This window comes from Benincasa hispida, chromosome 2, assembly GCF_009727055.1.
Source record: "Benincasa hispida cultivar B227 chromosome 2, ASM972705v1, whole genome shotgun sequence".
Taxonomy (NCBI): Eukaryota; Viridiplantae; Streptophyta; class Magnoliopsida; order Cucurbitales; family Cucurbitaceae; genus Benincasa; species Benincasa hispida.
The window spans coordinates 39377271-39398471 of record NC_052350.1 but is presented as its reverse complement, the minus strand read 5'-3'; positions in this window follow the sequence as shown (position 1 = coordinate 39398471).

Sequence of the window (21201 nt, the reverse complement as noted above, 5' to 3'; positions counted from 1 at the left end):
TTGAAAAATTAAAAGAAATTTAAAATGAAATTAATTTAATATTATTTTATGTTTGTGTCTAACGGCTAGTTTTTTTTACACATGGTATGTTTTTTATTTTTGGATTGACTTTAAAAAATGAATTTAAAAAGAAAATGAATTAAAAGGAAAATGAATTTAATATTATTTTATGTTTGTGTCTAAGGCTAGTTTTTGACAATGGTATGTTTTTTTATTTTTTGGATTAATTTTAAAAAAGAAATAATTTCAAAAGAAAAGAAATTTAATATTATATTTTATTTGTATCAACGACTTGTTTAGTTTAAAATCTCCACCATTGATTTTTCTTTTCCAAAATCCAATGGTCCAAATTAATTGTGGTTTCTAAAACTTTTTCCATCTCTATATAAACCATCTTCCTCTCCAAATTTTAAACTAACAAATTTTACATTTCATAATCCTCCAAAACTCAAAAGTCCATTGTTGCTCTCTCTAAGTTCCCAATTTTTTTTTCATCTTATTCTTGAGAGAGTGTTATTGTATTGTGGGGATAAATTTGTTGATGCTTAAATTGTAAATCCACTTGGGAGTATTGTGTTCTCAAAATCCAACATTTGTAACAATTTGATCCTAAACCGTGAAAAGGATCGGTTTGCTCTTGAACCGTAAAAGGAGCGGATGGTGTAACGGTTGGGCTCTAATCCATGGAAAAGTCGGAAAGATTTTATTCAAATTTCCAAGAGGCACTTGGGGGAGTGAGTAGTCGAGTTTGACCGAACCACTAGAAAAATTAAGTGTCTTCTTCTCTAACTCTTTCCTTTTTATTTTTGCAGTTAATTTAAGCAATTTATTGTTAGTTTATTCTTATTTATTTGCTAAAATTTTGGAGAATTAAATTATCACATTTTTTTCATCTTATTTGTTGCATAAATTGAATTTTTCTTATTATTTATAAAAAGTGTATTAATTAGTTTAATTGGGTTAATTTAGAAAAAAAAGTTTAATTAAACCCTATTCACCCCCCTTCCCCTCTAGGGTTGCCATATCGATCAACAATTGTATCAGAGCAGGTTGCTCTTCTTGATATATTTATTTCTTGATTAACTTAATTGTTTTTTAGCTATGGCAATTTTAGGTTTTATTCCCTTTTACCGATAGTCAATCTATTACAAAGCCCTCCTTCTTTAATGGTACTAATTATAGTTATTGGAAAAAATAGAATGAAGTTTTTCTTGCTTTCTATTAATTATGATTTATGATATTGTTGAGGAGGTTTAATCCAACAAAAGATGTTGATGGTGTTAGCACGATAAAACCTAAGGAAGAATGGTCAATAAATCTCTCTCTTTTTTTTTTTATTTTAAATCAATCCAAAAATCAAAAGTCCATCATATGTTAATCTCTTAATAATCCACCATTCAACCAATATGCTGCCACATGTCTACATACAAATAGTCTGGTTATGCCACGTCATCCACCACAATATTTTCTCTATAGACTTGTTTCGGTCATATCGTCTTCGTTTTAGCTCTGATTTGAGTGATTCAAGAGGTTTTGGAATCGTTGTTCCGAGCACTAACTATGGACCTATTAAAACACTAAGATTTTTAGTAATTAAAAATTGAGTTTGTTATCATCAAAATATTGATTAATTAATTAATTAATTAAAATTAATTAAGTTGAGATTAAGGGCCAAAAAGCCAACAAGTATTTGATGCTCATTGTTTAGAAAAAGGCACGCACTAAATGATCGTGTAGTTAGCATGCCTCATCGCTTAATTACTACCTACACGATCACGCGATATACGATACGAAGAAGCTCGCTTAGTGATCGTTTAGAAGATGGTGCTTCGTCGCATCGTAGTCGTTTAGATGATCGTGTAAGGCTTGCGTTGTGCGGAGCGCGCTAAGCGATCACCTACCTCGTGCTTCATCGCTTAGTAAAAGGTACACGATCATTGCTATGATCGTTTAGCTCTAGGAGCGTTGGTAAACGATAGAGCAAAGCATTTGTTCTTTCGTATAGACGATCGCGGGGTTTTTGGTGTATGATGGTTGGAGATGCATTGCTTTGCCTAGACAGTTCAAGACCCGGTTTGCCTGTTTGAACCGAAGACTCCTTGTTTTGTAATAGTTAGCTTTACTTTTGAGGATTAGAGGCAATTTTACCTAGTTTATCAACATTTATTTATCATACATGTGATGTATGGTGTTTATTTGGCAAAGTGTTTGACATATAGTTTAAAAACTCACCTTAGGTTGTGCAATCATTCATGTATCATGTATTATAAATGTTATAATATTGCATGAAGAAATTACTTGTAAGCATGCGCATTCAAATATAAGAGTTATATTTTACATGCAGTGAGCATTATCATGCATCATCCTTTTATTATAAGTGTTATAGTATAAGGATGTATGGAAGCATGTTGTGCTTGTTTCGTTGCTATTTTGTATAAGCGTTATATAAAGAAGTAGCAATGAATGAACAATGCATTGAGCATGACACTTAAGATGTTTATAATCGTTATGAGTGCCTTGCATGTGTTTAGCTTTGCGTTGTGGTTTTGGTTGTTTACATTTATAAGCGTTATAAAGGAAATTAGAACTAAAATCGAAAAGAAAGAGTTGCATGGGGACTTAGGGTGAACTCAAGATTTTTTTAAAAGGGTTTTAAAATTGGATTGAGATAGACCTAAGTTCAAATGGTTCTAATGAGATTAGTAACCTAGATTAATCTTTTAAAATCGGTTTAATAGGATTAAATTGGTAAGCATAAAAGATTAAATTTCTTTTAAATCTATCTATAAGGGACCTTTTGTCTAAGGCGGGTTCTGTCTAAGCTGGGGTTCTTAATCTGACGGAAACGGAACACCCTTACTTGGGAACCTACTTGAAAAGGTGAATTAGATAGATTTTCTACAAGCATGCGACAATAGGTCAAAGACTCAGTTAAAGAGTTTAATGGATGATGATCAAAAGTTGTTTAACTATCCAAGGTAAAAGTTACTCTTTGGCAAACCTAAAAGTCACTTAGTTAAAATCCTTAGCCGTGTTTTTCTAAGTAAACTGAACCCTAGGTTATAAAATACTCAGTGGGAGGAAGAGATGTATCTGATATGTCTATGATTCCACTCATGTTTCTCCCTAAATGTCCACACCGTGAGATTCATGCTTAGCCTCGTGGTGCCCTGGGAGCATCCCCCTTCGGATGGTGTTTGCATGATTCAATATCAAAGTGGACGGAGAAAGTGTTTATAGTAAGTGGGTGAAGGGTGTGTGTCAACACGTCCTACAGTCTCTATCATTGGTTCGTGAGATCATTCTATACTCCCTTGTGGCGCCCTGGGAGCGTCCCTCTTCTGATGGGTATTGTGCAGTTGGTCAATATCAAGGTGAACACCAGAAATGGATAGGGTCACTTTAGGTTTTGCCCCAGTCGGATTTTTTGCCTTAGGATTGGCTGCTTGGGGCGGATCTCTAGGGCCTAAAATGGCGAGTCACACTTACTAAATCAATGATAGCTAGTCAGTATAGGAGAAGGAGTTGTTTTGATATTAATGACTGGTTGAGAATTTTTCAATTCAGAGGAGGGTTAATTTACCTCCCTTCAGCAGAATTTGTCTTAAACCTCTGAAACGTCATTGCAAAACTCGATGCCACACGGGGTTCATATTAGTTTTGTTAAACCTTTATTGGATGTTGTTTTTTTTTTACAACGAGTATTTGCTTCAAACCTAACGTAGGTCAATGTGTTTTTCTTTTCAGCAACTCGTTAGTATTTTCATTTAGTGTCGTTAATATGACTGATTACATACAGTAGAAAGAATCGTGTAAAACGTATTTCGTGGCAAACGACCTCGAATTTGTCATAGTTGAGGAGTGTCCTCAAGTCCCGACCCTTAATCCATCACGAAGTGTTCATAATGCATATGAGGTGTGGATGAAGGCTAATTCATTGGCCCGACTTCACATTTTGGCTAACATACCTGATGTTTTGGCCAAAAGGGTTGAGAACATGGTCATTGCACGCGAGATCATTCGTTACAAGATTTATTTGAACGTCAGTTCTTACTTGTCAAGCAAAAAGGGATGGATGACGAAACCAGTAGTGTCAGTTGTTCTGACACTGAGCCCACTACTCTCCAAAAGAGGAGGATAGACAGTAAATCTGATTTATTGATCTTGGAGACGTGTTTGGTAGAGAATGATGATTCTTCCTGGATCTTAGATTCAGGTGCTACCAATCATGTCAGTTCCTCTTACCAAGGATTCAGTTCTTGGAAAATATTGCCATAGGGAGAGATACTCTTAGAGTCGGTACTGGTGAGGTTGTTTTAGCTGTTGTTGTAGGCAGGTTGAAGTTATTTGTTGATAAGAAACATTATCTGTTACAGGATAATGTTTTTGTAGTTCCTCATATTAAGAGGAACTTAATCTTGGTTTCTTGTCTCATTGAACAAGGGTATACCGTCTCAGTTTCCGAGAATAAAGTGTTTATTTTCAAGAATGGAATGGAGATTGGTTACGGTTCAATGGAAAGTAACTTATATGAACTAAGACCATTAGCCATAAAAGCTTTGTTTAACATTGAAATGTTAAGTACGACAACAACAGCTAAAAGACCAAAGGTTTCTCCTAAGGATAACGCCCATCTTTGGCATCTAAGAAGTTGGTGAAAAGTGGACTTCTAAAGAGTTTAGAAGAAAACTCCTTTCCGGTATGTGAATCATGCCTCGAAGGCAAGATGACCACATGACCTTTTACTGGAAATGGTTACATAGCTAAGGAAGCCTTGGAGCTTGTACATTCTGACGTTTGTGGTTTGATGAATGTTAGAGCTCAAGGTGGGTATGAATATTTCATCTCTTTCATAAATGATTATTCAAGGTACGAGTATTTCTATCTAATGCAACGTAAGTCTGAAGCCTTTGACAAGTTTAAGGAGTATAAGGTTGAAGTTGAAAACTTGTTAGGTAATAAGACAAAAAAACCTTTGAAAAAAATCGATTTATTACATTTTCGTTAATGTAACAATGGGGAATGTAATCAAGATTTGGTCATATCTATTACATTTTGACAAGGTTCAGCGAAACATGTTACCTAACAGATAACGTTTCTTGTCAATAAATAACTTAGCACGATCAACGCGAACACGAACTCCACAACGGGGATGACACCACCACTAATGAGCCCCGGGTATTCTTGGAGTGAAAACCCAAAGGGTAGGCTTTGGTGAATTTGGTAGAGGACGGAGGAAATACGAATCGTGTTGGTGATAAGCAAGTGGGAGAGAAAACAACGTTATCGCATAGCGGAAATGCTTATCTCATAGAGGAGCTACACGATCGTGTAGGATTTGTTGAACGATCGTTTAGGAAAAGATATACGATCATTTAGCTAAATCGACACACTATACGATTGTTTAGAGAAGCTATCCGATCGTGTAAGCGAAAGTGTGCGATTGTTTAGGCGCGAGGTATACGATCGTTTAGGCGGAGAACACTATCGTATAGGCTCTCAAGCTATCGTTTTCTTTCACCAACGCGCGCTTCACGAAACCTTTTTGGGCGAATTGATCGATTGTCGATTGCATGATTCAAAAATGAAAACTCTTTTCATTTTAACTCATCGGTTACCATAACCGATGTTGCCCACTAACCCACGTCCAACGTGGAAAAAGGATTAATTATCATATAATAATCAATTAATTAATTAATAAATATAATCATATTATATTTATATCCTATAGTTTGATATCAACATATCTACTATAGTATTTTCTCCTCTACTTAATATAAATCATATTTATATCTAATTTCCTCCATAATAATGTATCTCATACATTTTCCAATTATATCATATATAATTAACCAGTCCAATTTATTCATATATAATCGAACTTCCTCTTGTCAATTTGAACATTTCAAATTAACCCAAATACTGGTTCCCGACTTTATCCAAGCTACCTAGGGGGCCTAATGGACTTGTGGCTGGAAACTCAATGGTAAGTGAATAGCTGACTAAACTCTTTAGCCATGAGATCCACCATCCGTTAACTGTCAGTCATTCCCACTAAAGACTAATAGTTGAACTCTTTCTTACCATAGATATATTTCTGTGTCCATCGGATATAATCAATCATAAGTACGATGACCCTTCACAGATTCTCGTAAGTACAGCTGAGCCAAATTACCGATATACCCCTGTAGTTACATCTCACTCCTTAAGTAACACTGATTCCTCTAATGAACAATACAACATAGTCCAAATATGTTTGAATACCTCTCGGGCCAAAAATAAGATGTGTGGCGCCACATCGTTCAAGCCCCGGAATCAGCCCTTAAGGAAGCCATCTATCTACTTTCCCCTGCCTCGGGGAAGGAGTGAATTCCATCTGTGTAGTTAAGTTCCTAGCTCTAAAATCAGACAAATCCCCAAAATGGTAGGTTTGAATCGGTGACTTGGCCACTCGCACCCATACAAATCAAGGAACACCATCAATGGTAGGATTTCCCAAACTCAACTCAGGATTTAGGTCATGTTACCTATGGTTTCCTAGTGAAGTGAGTCTTTGTCATGAACGTGTTATATAACAAGACGTTAACTATCGTGGTTAGGTCTTATACAAACTCTTTGTATAGAACGCCCCCGCTCGCATGTCCCTAACACGAATGATTAGGATCAGACCATCTGTGACAAGTCACAACACTTGTGACCATTCCACAAAGCGGGCCGCATCCCTAGCGTTACCAGGATAAGGTTTCCCTCCTATAACCATATACTACAAACCATTTTGATTATCACTCAAGACATGATCTACTTGTATGTCACCACATACATGTTTGAGTCACATACAGATAACCAGGGATTTTAGGTTTATTGGTTTGTGGTAAAGCAAATAAAACAAGTAACTAAGTAATAATACAAGATGTGAAGTAAATATCATATATTAACAAGATAAGTGTTCTTACATACTGTTTACAAACTACAGGACACGAGACTTTAGGGCATCAACCCCAACAAAGAGTATCCAAATTAAAAAGAATGGAGAAAGGAAAAATAAAACTTCGGCAAATAAAGGTAGCGCCAATGTTGCAAAAGGTAAATGTTTCTATTGCAACGAAGATAGGCACTAGAAAGGAAACTGCCCTAAATACCTTGCTGAAAAGAAGACTGAAAAGGCAAAACAAGGTTAATTTGTTTACTCGTAATTGAAACATGTTTAGTGGAAAATTCTCATTTGACCTGGATATTAGATTTAGGCGTTGCTAACCATATTTACACTTTCATTCAGGAAACTAGTTCCTAGAAACAGCTGACATAGAACGAGATGACTCTCAAAGTAGGAACAGGTGAAGTCATTTCGGCTCGTGTAGTGGGAGATCTAAAGTTATTTTTCGGAGATGCCTACATTTTGTTAGAAAATGTACATTATGTACCTGAGATGAAAAATAACTTAATATCAATCTCTTGTTTATTAGAACATATCTATAAAGTTACTTTTGATATCAATGAAGTGTTCATTAGTTCAAGAGGTGTTCAAATATGTTCTGCGAAACTTGAAAATAACTTGTATGTGTTAAAACCAACTGAGGTGAAAGCTATTTTAAATATAGAGACATTTAAAACAATTGAAGACTTAGACACATAAATCTCAATAGGATTGAGAGATTAGTAAAGAATGGACTTCTAAATCAGTCAGAAGACTATTCTCTACCTCCATGTGAATCATGTCTCGAGGATAAAATGACTAAAAGATCTTTTTCAAGAAAATGTCTAAGAGCCAAAGAACCTTTAGAGCTCATACATTCATACCTCTATGGTCCAATGAACGTTAAAGCTCGAGGAGGATTTGAATACTTCATTAGTTTTATTGATGATTATTCAATATATGGCTACGTTTACATAATGCATCATAAGTCTGAAACTCTTGAAAAGTTCAAGGAATATAAGGCAGAGGTTGAAAACTTATTAGGTAAAAAGATTAAAACACTTCAATCAGATTGAGGTGGTGAGTATATGGATTTAAAATCCCAGGACTATTTGATAAAACATGGAATTAATCTCAGCTTACCGCACCCGGTATACCACAACAAAATGATGTAGTTGAAAGGAGAAGTAGAACCCTATTAGACATGGTTCGTTCGACGATGAGTTACGTTCAGTTACCTCAATCATTTCGACGATATGTAGTACAAACTGCAGTATATATTTTGAACATGGTTCCCTCGAAAAGTGTTTCAGAAGCACCATAAGAGTTATGGAGAGGGCATAAAGGTAGTTTATGTCACTTCAGGATTTGGGGATGCCTAACATATGTGTTGGTGTAAAACCCAAATAAATTATAACAACGTTTTAAAGTATGCCTATTTGTAGGATATCTAAAAGAAATAAAAGATGGTCTGTTTTATGATTCCCAAAATGATAAAGTGTTTGTATCGACAAGTGCTACATTCTTAGAGGAAGACCATATATAAAATCATCAACCTCGCAATAAACTAGTATTAAATGAAATGTCCAAAAAAACTACAGATAAATCAATAAAAGTTATTGAACAGGTTGGTCATTAAAAAAAAAGTTATTGATGGAACTGGTCTGTCACATCCTTCTCAAGAATTGAGAATGCCTCGACGTAGTAAGAGGATTGTTCAACAGTTTGACCGGTACATGTGTTTGACAGAAACTCAAGTCATCATACTTGATGACGGCTTGGAGGATCCATTGACCTTTAATGGAATCTATGTACCTCAATTCCGTTTGGGAACTTGTAGATCAACCTGTGGGGTAAAACCTACTGGCTGCAATGGATCTACAAGAGAAAACGAGACCAAGCTGGTAATGTACAAACCTACAAAGCTAGACTCGTGGCAAAAGGATTTACCCAAAGAGAGGGGGTGGATTACGAACAAACCTTCTTTCCAGTTGCCATGGTTAAGTCTATTAGAATACTCTTATCCATTGCTGCTTTTTATGATTATGAAATATGGGAAATATATGTCAAGACAACTTATCTAAATAGCTATCTTAAAAAGAGTATCTACATATCTCAACCAGAGGGATTCATTAAACAGGGTCAAGAGCCAAAGGTATGCAAGTTTAAAAGATCCATTTATGAATTAAAACAAGCATCTTGATCCTAGAATATAAGATTTTACATTGCAATCAATTTTTATGGCTTTGAACAAAATGTTGATGAACCTTTTCTGGTACTACATGTTGATGATATCCTACTAATTAGGAATCGGTAGGTTTTCTTGCTGACGTTAAAAAATGGTTAGCATCACAATTTCAAATGAAAGGTTTAGGAGATGCACAATATATTATTGGAATCCAAATATTTTGGAATCGCAAGAACAGAACGCTATCATTATCTATAGCATCTTATATAGACAAGATGTTTCTAGATATAAAATACAAAATTCCAAAAGAGGTTTATTACATTTTCAACATGGAACTCATCTGTCTAAGCAACAATGTTATAAGACACCTCAAAAAGTTGAGGCTATGGAAAGAATTTCTTATGCATCATCAATCGAGAGTTTGATGTTAGTCATGTTGTGTACACGTCCAAACATATGCTTTTTTATTGGAATAGTCAACAAGTTTCAGTCCAATCATGGATTTAGTTATTGGACTGTCGTTAAAAACATCCTCAAGTATCTTCAGAGAACGAGAAATTATATGTTCATGTATGGTTATAAGGATTTGATCTTCACTGGATACACTGATTCTTATTTTCAAACCAATGCGAGTTCCTAAAAATGTACTTCGGGATCAGTATTCACTCTGAATGGAGGAGCTATAGTATGGAAGAGTATAACGCAAAGTTGTATTGTTGACTCCACCATAGAAGCATAATATGTAGTTGGATGTAAAGCAACCAAAGAAGCAATACAGCTTAGAAAGTTCTTGACCGATTTGAAACTGGTTTCAAATATACAGCTGCTGATCACCATCTAATTGATAACAATAGAGCAATTGCAAACTTAAAAGAACCAATAAGCCATAAGTGCGGAAAGCACATCGAGCGCAAGTACCATCTCATCAGGGAGATAGTAAACCGAGGAAATGTGATTGTCATGCGGATAGCCTTCAAAGATAATTTAGCTGATCTATTTACAAAGGCCCTCATGGTTAAAGTGTTCGAGGGTCACCTAGACGGACTAGAACTACGAGTTTCAAAAATCTTGGGCAAGTGGAAGGATTTAATGGCTATATAGATGCACTAGTTTATTCTATTTATTCTCTCATACCCAACATATATTTGTATACATTTAAACCCACTAGAGCTTTAGTCCAAGTGGGAATTTGTTGGGTTTTATGTTCTAAAACTCACAGTTTGTAAAGCTAAACATATTTTATTTACAATAAAAATTTTATTGAGATTTATTCAATAAGGTTGTTTTTGAATATGTAAATTGCACTTGTAAAACCTAAATCTAATAAACTAACGAGCCCCTGGCAATAGTATGAATACTTGAACCTTATGTGGAGACATAAAAGAGGATTAGGTTTGAGTATATAGCCAAAATAGTCTATAAGTATAAGGATAGGGTTGGGTACTTATCCTTCGGACACTATGGATGCGGCCTACTTTGTATTAGATACAAACAATGTGATCCAAAAATTGTTCATGTGGAGACATGCGAGTGGGGGCATCCTATGCAAAAGATGTTTGCATAGAATTAGACCAAAAAATAGTTACTTTTCTTTATAATAGCCATTTACTATTAAAACTGACTATTTCAATTTGATGACCTAAGGTAACTCGATCTCAATTCTGAGCTAATTGTGAATTCTTGTTTATTCCGGATTATACTTTAGTCTACATGGGCTAGAGTGGCTCAATATTGTCACTCAATAAGCCTCCCATTTTAGAGGTAAGATTGGACAGATAGTTGAGTACATAGTCCTGCAAGATGGAATTCACTCCTACCCGTTTCTAGGTTAGTAGATAGGTTGTTTCCTTAAGTACTGACTCTTAATCTTGAACAATGAAGCACCTCCCTCTCTATGGTTGAGAGGGACTTGGATTAGTGGTAGGACCATAAACCAATTATTCATTAGTGGATTAGTGAAGACGTAAGGAGCAAGATGTTTTATGGGGGTAAAATGGTAAATTCATTCCAACTATAAATACGAACAACCTATGAAAAATCGACTTACTGATTATGGTTAAATCAAGTGGATAGAAATATATCTACAATGAGGAGAGTGCTAAGGAAATCAAACATGAGGATTTCCATGAGCAGCGAAATAATCGTTCCAAATTCCATTCAAAATTGAACACTAACAATTGCAGTCAAGAAACAGAAACTTACAGGTTATGCACAATACGAAATTATAGCATGTTTTAAGAACATCAAGGGATATAATATCACACCTTTAAAGACTCATTCTTCAAACTCCGTCGATCACGAACGCTTATATAGTCTCCAAGACAACAACACACAAACACTCGAACACAATGACCGCAACACAACACGATCAACAGCAAACACGAACTCAACGATCTCCAAGATCACGAACCCAAAAAACGGCCTCCAAAACCTCAAACTCAGTTAAGTTGAGTGAGGACACCACCATAATGGTTACCTTGGTATTCTCAGTGTGAGAAACTAGAAGTGTGGGCTTTGTGTGGACTTGGTTAGAGGAAGAGACCGGAGGAGTAATAATCGTGTAGACGATTGAGTAAATGGGAGATGACAAAAGTCTATCGTATAGAAAAATGCTCAATCGTGTAGAAGAAGGCAACCTATTGTATAGAGAATGCCCTGTGATCATTTAGCTATGACCAGTTGAGTGAACTATCGTATAGTAACACTCCACGATCATTTAGTCTCTTTGTCAGCTATCGTTTAGTGAAACCTATTCACTTGACAGCAATCCATGAGTTCCTTTCCGAGAATAGAAACACTACTAAATTTAGGAAAACATTTTTCCTTTTATCTCATGGTTACCATAAAACCACCAATAACCTCCCACTCAATTGCTTATTAAAGAAAAAGAGATAATTATCCAATAATTAATATTATTATAAATATATATGATAACCAACTTACCATATTATATTTATAACCTATAGTTTTAATATTTCATCTTATGAAACATATAAACCATAGTTCTTTTTCTATTTCATGGTACTTAATGTAAATCTCACTTACATTAATCCTCCACTTGATATATCTCATACATCATACTGATCATATCATATATAATTGAATTTTCTCTTGTCAATTTGAACATTTCAAAATCAACCGCAAGAACTAATTCTCAACTTGAATCCATTGAGCTACCAAGGGTACCTTATGAACCTGTAGCTTGAAGCTCCAACGATACGTGAATAACTGTCTAAACTCTTTAGTCCTGGGATCCACCACCCATTCACTGCCAAGCACTCCACTAAAGACCAACAGTTGCACTCTTCTTACTATAGATATATTTTGTGTCCATATCAACCAATAAACAGTGCGATAACTCTTCACAGATCGCTCATAAGTACAGTTGAGCCAATATACCGTTATGCCACTGTAGTTACATCTAAATCCTTAAGTACCATTGATCCCTCTAATGAACATAAGTCACAGTCTTACTATGGCTGAGTCCTCTCTTCCTATTCAAGACCTAGAATCAGCCCTTAAGGGAGAAATCTAGCTATTTACCCCTGCTTTGGGGAAGGAGTGAATTCAATTTTGTGTAATTGAGTTCCCAACTCCCAAATTAAACAAATTCCCAAAAAGGTAGGCTTATTGAGTTGGAAATCTAACCACTCTCATCCATACTAATAAAAGGACCACCCTCAAAGGCAGGAGTTTCCAAAACACTCAGGATTGAGGTCATGTCACCTATGGTCGTTTAGGTGAGATGTTTGTCTCAAGTATCAACGACGTTATATAAAGAGACTATTCATCTCGTGGTCTGGTATTATACAAACTCTTTGTATAGGACATCTCTACTCACATTTATCTACATGAATGGTCAGGATCTACCATCTGTAGTTGTTCATAACACTTGTAAACCTCTACACGTATCCATAGTGTCACTAAGATCAGCTATCCCTCCTTAATCTTTATACTACAAACCTTTTTAGTATATCACATATGCATGATCCACTTTTATATCTCATATACATGCTTAAGTTTAGATACAATAACCATGGAGCTTTATTTATTGGATATGAGTAAATTGTTGGATTTTATGTCCTAAAACTCGTAGTTTGTAATATCATATTCTTGTTCAATAAAGCTGTTATTGAAAATCTTTAGTAAATTTAAATTCTATATTCATTAATTCCAATAAACTAAGGATCTGAGGCTCTTAAGTTTAAATTTGAACTTTATGTAGTGACATAAATGTGGATCAAGTTCAAATATATAGCCAAAATGGTCTATAGTATATGAATAAGATTGGACGCCTTATTCTGGGGACACTATGGATGCGGCCCATTTATAGTTAGTACAAACGATGTGATCCTAAACTGTTCATGTGGAGGCATGAAAATGGGGGCATCCTATGTAAAGAGTTTACATAAGACTGAACCATAAAATAGTCACTTTTTACGTTTTAAATGTCGTTTAATGTATAAAACTGACTATTTTCATTAATTGATGACCTAGGTAACTTAATCTTAATCCTAAGCTAACTATGAACTCCTGTTCACTCGGAATTATCCTTAGATCTGGATAGGTGAGGGCAACTCATTATCGCTAGCCCAATAAGCCTCCCATTTCAGGGTAAGATCAGGTGGATAACTGGAAAACATAGGGTGCAAGACGAAATTCACTCCTACCCGTTATAGGGATAGTAGATAGGTTGTTCCCTTTAGTACTGAATCCAGGTTTTGAACAAGAGGCCCCACCCTCTCATTGGCCCGAGAGGAGTTCGGTTTATAGGTTGAACCTTAAACCAATTGTTCATTAGAGGATCGGTGGAACATAAGGAATAAGATGTAGTCTCGGGGGTAAAACGGTTTTTTATGACCCAGCCGAGATTACGAACAACCTGTGAAGGATTAACTTACTAATCATGGTTATATCATATAGACACAAATATATCTATAGTGAGAGGAGTGCAACTATGAGACTATAGTGGAATGACCCGTGAGTTAACGAATGTTGATTAGATCCATCTAAAGAGTTTAGCCAGCTAATCTCGGATCGTTGGAGCCCATGATCTATAGGTTCATTAGGTTCCCTTACTAGCTCAAATGGAATAAACTTAGAACAGTATGATAGAATAATTCGAATTGTTCAAATTAGGTGAAGAGAGAGAAACCGACAAGTATATGTGATATAATGATCGCTTTTTTAGTTTAGAGATACAGCTTTAATATTTAAATGTGATTTAAATATCAAGAATATGAATACGTTCATATTCGAAAGCTCGAAAATAATGGAAATGGTCAAAGATGTAAAAAGTCAAAGAGTTGACTTTTGACTTTGAAAAGTCAAACTTTGACCGACCTTATATTCAAATGTGATTTGAATTTCGAGAAAATGAATGGGATTCATGCTCGGGAGGTCAAAATTAGTCAACATGGATAAAATCATAAAAAGTCAAAATGTTGACTTTTCAGTCAAAGTTTGAATTTGACCAAATGACTATTTTGCCCTTTGACTAAAGTTAGTGGGAAAATCTAAACTTTTGTTGGATAATTTCACTAACAAAATAGTGGGCTAGGTGTTGGCTTATAGTGGAGACATTAAGCCCACTTAGATAGTGGATTCTAGGTGTTGGGATTTTATGAAGTTATTTCATGCAATTTTGCATGGCCCTTTTCTATAAATATGAGCTTGTAATTTTGGATTAAAAACATTTGTACTTTTTGCCAAAATAGTTTTCTAAAATTGGGCAAAAAAAAAAAAAACTCAAACCCAACCCAAAATCCCTTCTTTATTTCCATCTCTTTCTCTCTCTCGGGTTCTTCATCCATCGGGTCCCACAATCTGATTCTGAGTCCAGAGGATAGTAGGTCAACTCTAGTGGTTGTCCGGTTCATGTTCGAGCGGAGATAGACGAGTTTCGGGAGCTTCAAAGGTGATATTTCAAAATAACCCTAATTAGTTTATTTAGGGTTGCATGTTTAATTTATGCAATTAGAGTAAAATTGATCCTCAATTCCACTGCGCATGCCTACTTTTCCATAATAAATGCCAAATAAAATAACTCTTATTTTATTTATAACAATGTGTACAATTTACAAACTACGAGACTACGGGAAAATTAGGACACATATCCCAACAAGTACAACCACTAGGCTATAGTGGAGTATCTCGGTAGTTAATGAATATTGATTAATTTGGTTAGAGAAGTTTAGCAAATTAATCTAACATCGTTGGAGCTCATGATCTGTAGGTCCATTAGATCCATTTACTAGCTCACAACTGGATTGATCCTTAGAATATCATGGTGAGAGAATTTGAAATGTTCAAATTCAATTTAAAGGAATTACCAATTATATACAATATAATTAGGCATCTAATTATTGAATTAAATGGAATTGGAGAGTTGTAAAATATTTAAATATAATTTAAATATTTTAGGGATTCATTAAGTGTTATGTTAATTTAATATTTGATATTAAATTAATTTTAATAAATTTTTTTATTAATTAAATTATTTAAAATTAATTTTGTAGAAATTAATTTTAAAGTTGATTTAAATTCAATTTTGGAAATAAACATAAAATGAATTTATGAAGAAAATGGAATTAGCGGGAAAATCCCACAAATTCCACTTTCTAAAACACCTGATTTTCCACTTTCTATTATTGATTTGATTTTCAGGCAAAACTTCATGAAATAGAAGTTGATTCAGCTAAGAAGACTCTGACATGCAAGTTAAATTTGATGAAAAACTGTTCTTCATCTCATAGACTCAAAATGCAGAAAAATTCACCAAAAATTCCCTTAAATTGCTACCCATTTTGTATTACACAATCCAATCTAAGGCCAAGAGTTTAGGGTGAAGATCTTGTGGTAGTCAACATCAACATTGAAGAAAAAATTCGCAAAGATTTGTAACAATTTCATGAATTCTTCAAAGGTTTCTTCTATAAACCCTAATATTCTTAAAATTGTTGAATATGCATGCTAATCCACTAAAATTGATGTAGTTAGAATACTTAGGATCCTAATAGCTTCCGTTTTTTTAATGTTAGCTCGATCAATTAGAAGCCCTAATGATATGAGATTAATTGATTAAACTCCTTTAATCCAATTAAAGAACAGTGTAAAAGGCCATGGGAAGCAAGACATTGCTTACCGGGCTTGTTATCTCTCAAATCCATTTGTTATTTTGTATTCTGTACTTTATTTGTAGAAAATGGAAACTTCATTTCAATCTATGTTCAATCTCTCCATACCATGTATGGGTAGCTAAATTTTTGAATGGGTTGAGAAGTACTTAGCTAGCATGACTTAAGATTACATTTTATGCAATCATCTTGTCTTTTGTATGCATTATTCACCCTTTGGACATACTTGAGAGAGTAGTCTAAAGATAGAATCTAGACTTGAGAGTGTCAGATTAGAATCTAGGCTCGAAAGAGTCAGATTAGAATCGGATAAGCAAGAGTAGAAACTTAGACATAAGTTCTATTGCTATTTACACATTGCATGCACCCTAGAAATAGGAAATGATGGTATGTAGTCACCTTGTCTTATGTGCGCGTCATTCATCATATGCAAGAATAGAGACTTAGACATAAATTCTATCGACAATTTCGCATATGCATCGCATGCGTCCTAAAAATAGGAATTGCGTAATTCTGCTTTGAGAAATGTAGTACTGATATTTGTGTGTAGCATGATCGCATAACTTGTGCACAATCTTATGAAATGTTAGTTAAACCCCTTCTCAACCCCTTCATCGCATACTTATCGTATTTCTACGCTTTCATCACTCCGCGTTCAACTCCATCGCATAGGAAAAATCTCAATCAAAACACTATCCACTTAGTAGTCCCTGTGTTCGACCCTGGACTTACCAGGAAACCTAAGAAGGCTTATACTTGGGCTTTGTTAGGAAAACTTGCATGATCACCGCATAACACACATCATCGCAAACGCACACCATAGCACATCATAAATTCTACGCATCAAGTTTTGGCGCCGTTGCCGAGGACTACGGTATAGATTGCGCTAACATCAAACCTCTTTGATCTTTGCAGCTTTCGACCTTTGTGCATTGACATTCCTTTGGTAAAGGAAGAAGTAAGTGTCGCATGAGCGAAGGAACACTCCTGAGCCCAACTACGATCCAGAGATCGAAAGAACATTTCGCAGAAGACAGAGAAACAGACGTCGACAACAAGGAAGAACTCATAGAATGGTTGAACAACCGGAAGAATGAGCCACAAATGTAAACATAATGGAAAATCCTATCTTACTAGCAAATGATCGCAATAGACCCATCTGGGACTATGCGTCACCAAACTTGTATGATTTCTCCCCAGGAATCATGAGACCAGCATTGGATGGATCAAGGTTTAAGATGAAGCCGGTAATGTTACAAATGATACAGACATTAGGACAGTACGGAGGATGGCGTGGTGAAGATTCACACGCCCATCTCCGAAGCTTCATTGAAATTTGTAACACTTTTGTGTTTCCTAATATCTCCGCTGAAGAAGTTTGACTCATGCTATTTCCATTTTCACTATGCGATAAAGCAAGAAAATGGGCATACTCCCTCGAACAAGGAGAGATAACTTCATGGGAATAAGTTGTGGAGAAGTTTATGAAGAAGTATTTCCCTCCTACAGATAATGCCAGAAAAAGGTAGTTAATCACCAATTTTGAACAAGAAGAAGACGAATCGCTCGATGACGCGTGGGCGAGGTTCAAGAGATTAATGCGCGACTACCCGCACAATGGATTTTTAGATTGCCTCCAAATGGAGATTTTCTATCGTGGACTAAATCCTGCATCGCAGACAGCTGCCAATGCGGCAGCAGTAGGCGGTATGCTAGACAAGACTTATGATGAGGCAAAGAACATTCTTGATCGCATATCGAAAAACCATGAAGATTGGCAAGAAAGTGATCAACTAGTAAAACCCATATAAGGTAATGCAAATAAAGGTGCCATCGCATCTTTACAAAATCAGATGAATGCGATGATAAATTTATTATAGGGAATCGCAATAAACAATCTCAGGACACAAAGAGGGCAAGTCAACGCGATAGAACAGGCAAGCACCAATTGTGCTACATGTAGAGAATTGCATTCAGTTGAAGAGTGTCCACGAAACCCACAGTCAATATACTTTGTTAAGAACAACCTTTTTTCAAACACATACAACCCTGGGTGGAGAAACCACCCTAATTTTTCTTGAAAAAATAACCAACAACAAGGCTATCAACCTATGGCGCAAAAAGAAGGACCACAAGGATTTTGCAACGAACTAACGATCAACAGCAACAACAAGCCAGCAGCTCTTAAACACCACCACCATCCTCTCTAGAGAACCTGTTAAAACAGTACATCGAAAAGAATGAGATGGTCCTCCAGAACCAGGCGACTCCCATCCACAACTTGGAAATCGAAATAGGACAGATTGCAGAAGAGCTGAAAAACAGACCGCAGGGAACACTGTCGAGCTTATCTGAGCTCCCACGTAACCCGGGGAACACAGGGAAAGAACACTGCCAAGCAGTCACCCTGCAAAGTGGAAAAACGACGGTGGAAGTTAGGAAGGAGCCTAGCAGGACCGATTCAAATGCGATGGAACCAAAGAAACTGTTGATGCAAACTGAGTCAAAAGAGCCCGAGATTATGGAACCTGAAGTTGCGACCACCTCCAAGCCTCAAGACCATGGAACAGTGAAAGTACAACTACCTCCATTCCCTCAAAGACTGAAAAATAAGCAAAACGATGAAGGTCAGTATCATTGCTTCTTGGAAATATTAAAACAACTACACATCAATATTCCATTTACAGAAGCGATAGAGCAGATGCCAAAATATGCCAAGTCTTTTAAGGATATGGTGTCAAAGAAAAAAAGCACAGGAAAATTCGCCACGGTGGCATTAACAAAAAATCAAACACTATAATCCCACCGAAGATGCGACCCAGACAGCTTTACGATACCTGCTCAATAGGAGGGATCTACATCGATCAAGCATTATGCGATCAGGGGCAAAGCATACATTTAATGCCCTTTTCAATCTTCAAACAATTGAATGTAGAACAGCTGACACCCACGACAGTGACTCTCCATCTTGCATATAGGTCCCTGGTACACCCTGAAGGAAAATTGAATGAAATTTTGTGTAAAATTAATTAAATATTTGATATTAAATTAATTAGAATTAATTAATTATTTATTATTAAATAGAAAATTAATTTATGAAATTAATTTTGTAAAATTAATATTATTTTTAGTTTTTTAAATCAAATTTGTTTTAGAAATCAATTTGAAAATTTGAAAATTGAAAAACACAAATTTTTGAAATGTGGGATTTCTCCACTACTCAAACAACCAGCTCACAAAAAGTCCACTTAACTCTAGCTTTAATAATCCAAGCATGAGTTGCATCTCATGCAGCTGTCTTCTTTGCATGAATGTCTGGTAATAAATAGAGAAGATGGAAGTGGAATTGAGGCATGCATCAATAGAGTTTTTTGGTAAAAAAATTCGAGTTGAAGAAATGTGTTCTTCAAATGGATGGTGCAATGAGCTTTTCTCCAAGTTCCTTCATTCAAACTTATCTTGAGTCCCAGAATTCAATCTAAAGCTCCAAGAGAATAGTGGGAAAGATCTTTAAGTGGTTCACAACGAGATTTGGAGAGGATTTGTAGCTAATTTCAAGATTAAAGAAGTTCTACAAAGGTATTGCCTGAAACCCTCTTATTATTGTATGTTTTTTTATAGCCAAAACTAATGAATTAGAATGCTTATTGATCTTTGTTGCTTCTGTTGCATGCTGATATAACCTTTCATTCACTTTGTCATTTGATCAATTTCGCTCCTAACTTCGTCATTTTAGTACCTTTTTGTCCCGAACGCTTAGTCTGACTACTTGTACATTCGAGTCCTACTGAGTAGTCAATTTAACCAAATTAAGTAGCTAAACAACCTTGAAGTAAGTGAAATGAGATAGCACATTTCCAGTGCTATCATGCTTCAAAGTTTCTAATGCTGTGTTAAGTTAGGAATTTCTTCTAAATGAGCTTTAAATGTTAGCTTTCCCGTGATATGTTTTAAGTATTCCTAATATGTTTCTTAAGGCATCATGTTTATGATTACCCACTTAAAATGCTATGTTATTTATGGAATTTTGAATACGTTCATATTCAAGCATGATTTGTAAAGGAATAATTCATATACCCTAATTTTTTTATACTTAAGGAGATGAAGGCATCTAGGACCCTGATAATCAAGGAGATGAAGGTAATCAGGGAACTCATCATTCATATACATATGAAGGTCTTTGGTATCCTCTTTAGGAGACACATAGGCCTTGGGTCGTGCGCTAAGGTGTTTAGTATTTTGGGGGCATTTTTACATGCACATTTGAGGAGTAGACCCCTAAACATGCATAAATAGAATTTTTTTTAACTAGGCGACAGTGATATCAATTGACTACATCTTAAGCATGCATTACTAAATTGAACTGCAAAAAGACTAATATCTATCACCAAGGCCTACCATAGTGACAACAAACTTATGGTCTCATAATTCAATTCTCAGCAAGCGCACATGGTCAAGATAGATATGCAAAGGGCTTGGAGATTAGTAATAAAAATATTGAAGTAAAATTTTCAAAAATATCATGAAAATTATGAACCCTTTCCATTCGACCTATTCTCAAGCAAAAACAGTTCCTATGAGTGCGTCATAGACTAATCATCATAAGGAACACAACAGCAAGACAAACTTAAACAAGCAAGCATTGTCTAAGCACAGCGCTCAAGGACCCCAAATAATATCATCATAAAAGAAATTTGAAAAAAATTGGGCCAAAATCCCAACACCCCATCCGCAACTTTTAGAACACACATTGTCCCCAATGTGATCAAAAGTAAAGCATAAGAGATCATAATACTTCCCTGAACATTGGAATGAAGAAAGGATGTAGGATACTCTGATCAGCTCCTTTTTCTTTTCAAAAATCCTACAAACAAGAATAATAGAAAGAATTAGCTCAAATAAAAGAAAAATAAAAAGAGAGATACTGATTTCAATCAAATCCTAAAATCCTGGCTGCCTCCAGG